The sequence below is a fragment of the Alosa sapidissima genome, chromosome 11 (genome assembly GCF_018492685.1).
Source record: "Alosa sapidissima isolate fAloSap1 chromosome 11, fAloSap1.pri, whole genome shotgun sequence".
Lineage (NCBI taxonomy): Eukaryota > Metazoa > Chordata > Actinopteri > Clupeiformes > Clupeidae > Alosa > Alosa sapidissima.
In genome coordinates, this window is record NC_055967.1 from 8009548 (window position 1) to 8016479 (window position 6932).

The following is a 6932-nucleotide window of genomic DNA, read 5'->3' on the forward strand; positions in this document are numbered from 1 at the left end:
TTAAATTTCCCTGATTACATAGAATGGCTCATGGCTTCAAAATGACCAAGAGCACCACGGCTCATTTATGTGTTATATTCTAAATTAATTTGTCCAGCTGATCATAAGGAATATCCTTTGGCATGAAAGACCATCTCTCTCACTCTTACACTCACTCTCCCCCTCTCCCTCATGCCAACGTCCTGCCCCGAACTTGTACCAGATCAGTGAGAGCGGCATTAAATCGTGACTGGCCAGTGGCATCCTTCCAAGCAGCTTTCAACCCAAAAGCTAATATTCCTCTGCAATGTGCCAGGCCGTGCATGCTAAGCTGTGGACCCAGCGTGGCCCTGTAATGACTACCATATGGAAAACAAATTGCTCCGGCCGAGCCCAGGCACCACTGCGTGCGCGTGGCGTGAATTCTGAAGGCCTGGTGGCACGACGGCGCTGCCAAGTGCTTTTTTTTTTTGGACTTCCACCCAGCAAGAAGGGGCCACTCTTCTCCATGACACTTGCCATTATTTATCATGCTGTTTTAAATGTTTTGCTCATTTGTTTCCATTAAATATTTCATCTGGCCTTAAATATTCATTTATCTCAGCTTTTAAATTTTTCACCAGTTTTTCCTTTTCTCCTCTGCCTCCTCCTTTTTCTCTGTGCTTCCCTTTTAGGCTTTGCGATCATAAATAATTATTCATGCGCAGCCAGAAACTGGATTGCATAAAACATGCTCATGAATCCTTTTTGTCTTTTCTCATTAAGAGACATACTTCAAGTAGCCTAAATACTTCCCACTGCCCCACTTGTGGAAATTGGATAGAGGATCCATCCTGCAACAGTGGTGCTCAAATAGGTTATTGCCTTCTTCTGTGATTATCTGTGTTTTTTGTAAGATAATTTCTCAAACAACTACACTTGTGCTTCATCTTACTGGATGGCGCATGTGATCTTCACAGCACAAGCAAGTGTAGTTAGTGTGATGCATTCTTAACACAGTTTGCACGTTTAGAGTTCTCTGTATCAAATACTTGTAAACATTTAGGCAATTATCTTTTGAAAAACCAAACGACTGATTCTCTTGCCCTGAGTGGTTCTTTCATTGCAGCTGAAGCCGGGAAATATGTTTGCTTAATAGCTTCCTTGTTATGTCCTCATAAATTACGCACTCACTTCATCTCACTGCGCGCCAGATGAGAACAACATCAAACATTTCACTGAGGAACTCTCCCTGCACTTAGAGAAAGAAAGTTTGCTTTGGAAGCATTTAGTGCACAAAAAGAAACAACAGAAACAGAACTGAAACTCAACTCTTCAAACCACACACTCAGTGACCAAACAGAACCACTGCTTTTGACTCGCATAAGCATCCAAAAGAGGAAGAAAGGATGACTTCTGTGTTGAGAAAACAAAACAACCACCAGCACTAAAAGGTGATTTGCTTCACGTTCACAGGGATGAACAATTCACCATTAATCATTATTGTTTATTTTATGGCAGTTGTGTGTTTTGCCAGCCACTGTCTCCCATGTGTTGCATGGCAATCCATATGTGCAGACTAACTGCTCTTAAAATGTTGCACTTGTTACAGTTTGATCTACAATAAGAAATGCATTACTATTTCTACCCACAAAAATGAAACAAAAAACTTAAACCACCTTGTTTGCTATTCTTTTTTGGAGGGGTTGGGGATGGAGGTGGGGGTGGTGGGCTTTAAAAGTTTTGCTTTTGAATCAATTTGCTTTGGTTAATGAGAGACAGCACACATATTAAAATGCCCCAAATAATTCTCTCAAAACCTAATAGAAATGATGGCATGAATTCTGACTTCAAAGGCAACATGGGCATTTATTTGTGCTTAATTCCACCATGAAGCCTGTGCAAACAGCTCTGTGGCATGAGATAAAAATGTATGGTAAACTTTCAATTTTATAGGATTATATTTTCCTTAACAAGGACTAATGATCACACAGAGCAAATATCAACGTGTTAATTAGTGGTGATACCCGATGATCCAGTGCACACAGCCGTGGTATTACATGGCATTATGGAACACTGGTGTGGTTTGCCAGGGGGCGATTGTGACCATAAGCAACCAATCAAAGGAATAAAACAGCCCTCTCCACATGGGTGAATTCATTGCTTCTTTAGCTTGCCTTGTGCCGAACGTAAAACAGAGACAAAATCAAAGAGCTCATGAAAACACTGAGCGGTGTTTTTGATTTCTCTCTGTGTTCTCCATCACTGTGTCTGGCCAAAGCTATGTACTTTTTGGGGGCTTCTGTTTAAATAAAGTTTGGAGATGAAAGTCTAATTATGTTTCCGGTTTTTAGATGAAAGTCTACTCATGAGACAAGGCTAGGAGAGCTTCAGCACTCTTCTCTGCAGTCATCTGTCAAGAAATTAGGCAGAGCTTACCTCTATCATTTGCATACACTAATTGGCCGTTCTCATCATGCGGTATGAACTCTCCTCATTTGATAATAGACAAGAATGATAAATTATAGGTTTCATCATTACAACTATGCCAAGGATGACATAATGTAATGTGGATCAGATTGTTGTGACATACAGTCTCTAAGACCAAATTCACTACTAATGCTACTATTAAACTTTGGTAAGATTAGTAAGAATGACTATGTTTACCTAATGTTTTGTATGTAATGCATTAATCACTTGTATGCACAGTTAAAACATATGCATATTACAAAACAGATTTATAAACCTGACAATTCAGTCGAAATCAGGTACTTCAATAAATTCAAACAGGGCAAGATAGTGATCGCATCATAGACATATCTGTGGTATTTTAACCCAGAGAATGAGAATGAAACTCTAACACAACTGTGATAACTACATCCAGTTTCTAAAAAGATGCAACCTCAAGCAGTGTGTAATTCTGGAAGTTAGAAAAACAGCTACGCTAAACTCATTTCCCACCTGAAAAAGCTTCTCTTACTCTTTGCTTGGCACATCGGTTAAGGATTGGTTTAGGCTACTCCTGGCCTGCAACCATGCACGCATACTCCTTTTGTTTAGTTCTGGGCGTTAAAGCATGCTTGAGTTTGCCTGGAAGGATGTCCTAGTCATAATTATCTCACTGTTGGAGTCCACAAAAGGTATGTGAATAAAAGGAATCATTGTCATTGCCATCCTCCGAAAAGGCATAGCCAGAAAGCATTGCCAACAAGGCACTTTGTAGAAGTGGATTCTAAATATTTAAAAAATCATCCTTGCTGTAATTGGGAGAAATGCATTTAAATATTTTTGTAAAATAGTTCACATGGAGCATATTTTAGTTGTATGCAGTGGTAATACAAATATGAAACAGTCTCTTAAGGGTTTACCATAAGTCATAATGAAGCTGCAGGGTTTACATACACTGGGGTGTTTAAACATAACATGTTTTCAATTGTTTGTATGATTATTTTTTATATACCTTAATGTGTTTATTTATGTATTTGATTGTTTATTCATTCATTCATTCATATATGATCTTGACAGCAGACTATCTACTCCAACATCACATGTATACATACTGCTATGTTCTACTCTCAATATTACTATTATGCATAGTATATACATTATTACTAATCTTTACTAATTATTACATACATTGATTAAGTCTTAGCACAATATTACATTTTACAACAAACAAGTATAACATTGCATGAACTACATGAAAAAATGACATTTAAATTCATATTAAACTCACATTAAGATGGATTAAATTCACTACAGATAAACATGTAGAGAAACATGTTTATGTAGCCTATCTCTACATTCAAAGCTATGTCCTGATTTCCAAGCAACTGCAGAGGCATAAATAGAAACTGAATTGAAGGCACCTATGAATGGTAATCTACTACCATCTTGTGGACATTTGAGGAACTGATGGAGGGGTAGTCTCCGCTAATGTAGGCTATTGGGGGGGGGTAATAAAGTGTAGATTCCTACAGCATCTTGTAGCTTAAATTTAAATACGTTTAAATTATATGTAAATACACCACAGATAAATAAAATAACCTTGGCTATCTGGTGGAGCAGGAGCATGGTCGGCTATTATGAATTTGGAAGGAAAAAGAGAAATGAAAGATAAGGAGATAAAAAGGTAGCTGCCGGATCCTTCAGAATTACAGAATATTTCTTTGAATGACCATTTCTGCAAAATGTGGCTCTTGATATGGACCCACCCTTTAAAATAGCCAAAATCATATTCAAATTCAACTGAACTCCTGATGTCCTAAGATGCAGTAGTTAAAGTTTAGCTTTACCTTACTCCTCCTATACGATTAACTGCACGCCTTTAAAGGACACTGGTCTCTCCAAGTAGACCTATCTGATCTGACTTCGAATCTTGAAAGGATTGAAAAGAGGCCATAGTCAAAGACACAAATAACAAGAGACATTTTTATATTTACAGGTCGAGATGCACATTGGTATCTTTTTGTAAAACTTTGGTTAGATCATACACTGCTGCTCCCCATATAGCCTATGACAGCTAAGCTTCATTTTTTGAAATGTGCTGCCTGCCACAAACCCTCACCTAGCCTACAGCAAAGAACAGTATGGTTCACACACAATGATCCAGAATTGTGTGTCCCTTAACTGAATATTTAATTTAATATATATCAAATTAACGTTAGCTCACCGTCGGCCCGTGCGTTGCTCTTCAAGGAACATCCATCAATGTAGCCTAGCTATTAGCATAACCAACTCTCCTAGCCAAACTTCTTGACCTGTCAAAAGGCCTAGGCCTATTTGTGAACAATGAACATTAAGTGAGATTCAATCGCCAGTATTCTGATAAACTAATCGGCGGCTGTAGGGGTCACCGTCTAGGCCTCTGTGAATCTGTAGGCTAAGTAGGCCTACTCAACTTAACCCCGTAGCCCACGGGCTCCTGAGTTCATGACAGTAGTAGGCTAGGCTAATATTCACCATAAGCCTCGGGTAAACCCATCTGATGGGAGCGCAGGAGAGAATCCTATGCCTTGACGAAAGCGTATTTTTCATGCTTCCTAATCAATATGATGAGTGATAATGAATTCGAATACCCTATAAATCTAGACGTAAAGGTAATTTGCTGCACCTAGGATGCGTCTAGATTTATAGGGTATTCGAATTCATTATCAGTGCCAGTGCCAGGGTAGAATTCGACGCTTGTAATGTAGAACAAACAGCCAACATCACTTCTGACCACACAGCCTGGAAAGCGACTGCGCGTGTGCGCACCACAAAGTGGCGGTATGGCTTCTCGGTAAAATAGCCTATATATGTTGTGTAGTGTAGTGTGATGGACCAAATGTTTCTAAATAAACAAATCAATAACATATGATGTGATATGTGTACTTTTTAGAGGTAGACTCCAGTCCACAAATATGCACTAGTTATAATTGTCTAGTGATCTAGTTTCTTCTGTGCGCCAGACACGTTTTCGTGCGCACCAGAAACTAGAAGCCCCAAAGAGGACATGAACAAAAAAGTTGCTGGTTTGTCAAATAGAGCCATCTAGTGGTGACAGAAAGTCAAGATTTACTTACACGAGAAATTGCTATGTTTGCATAGAAGTTGTAGGCCCTATATTAAATAGGGCTGTCAATCGATTAAAAAAAATAATCTAATTAATTACATACTCTGTGATTAATTAATCTAAATTAATCGTATATATAATTTTTGCTGAGAAAGTATTTTAAATATTTAAATTAAAATGAATCATTGAATAATCAGCATTAGTGACATTAAAGTTCAAAAACTCTTTTATTATTATTTTCACTGTTCAAATAATGGCCATAATAATCTATGATATGACCTAATATGCTGAGAAAATAAATTCAAAAGTGCTTCGGGAAGAAGTTTTTTTCACATACATGGCATTTCATTCCACAGATATAACCTAGGGGACACAATGAAAATAAATGAACCCTCCCCTCAATGTCAACACTATTTCTTTCCATTAATGTGCGACTTTAGAGTTGACAAACTCCGGTGATATGCAAATTCCTTGCTGCAGACATTGCAGAGGACTTTATTTTAATCAACACTTTATTTTTTTCAACACCATCAGGCCGTTTTTTAAAAGTAAATGTTCCAACCAATGATCTAGGCAGCACATTTTCTTCTCTCTCCTTCATTTTACAGTAATGGTTACTAACTAGAACGGCTCGGGGTCAAAGGTCATACAGAATCGATTAATCTGCGTTATTTTTTTTTTAATCAGTTATTTTTTTTCTTAAATTAATTAATCGAAATTAATCAGTTATTTTGACAGCCCTAATATTAAACTGTATCTGTAATAATAATAATATAGGCTATCAATCTCCTGATTTGTCCTAGGAAATAGTTAATTGCATCTACCAGATCAAGTATGAATTCCCTTTTGCAATTCATTTCACACCTTGTGACCTCATAGCTAAGCTGACCAAGCCACATCATGTTTTCTGATCTCATGATATTTATGTAACTTGTCTTAAAGCTGTTGGCAAACAAGTACATGGTAAAAATAGAAGACACAAACATGTGAAGCTTCAATCATTTAATGCTCACATCCACACACACTTAATTACTCAAAAGAACATAAAGGGCTGAACTTGCAAGGACAAAAAACTCAAACATTGAATAGATGTGCAGGGGAATATGCATTTTCCCACAATTCATCAGGTGAGCGTAGCCAGCTAGGTGGATAGGGTGGGTCTTTTTTTCCAATTTGTGGACCTTTTTAGTTTGTGCATACCTCTACCAGGCAATCTTATTGAACCATACTAAAACTTGTACTTCAGAGGTGGACTGTCAAAGAACTGTATAATCACAGCACTAGATATGAAAGAAAAAATAACCTCATACGTTAATGAAGCTAAGTTATAAAGCCACCTACTGACATACCTGCATTTTGAAAGTCTAATTCAACTTATCCAAATTCAGTAGCCTAATTAGGCCTTTTACAGCAGCCAAGA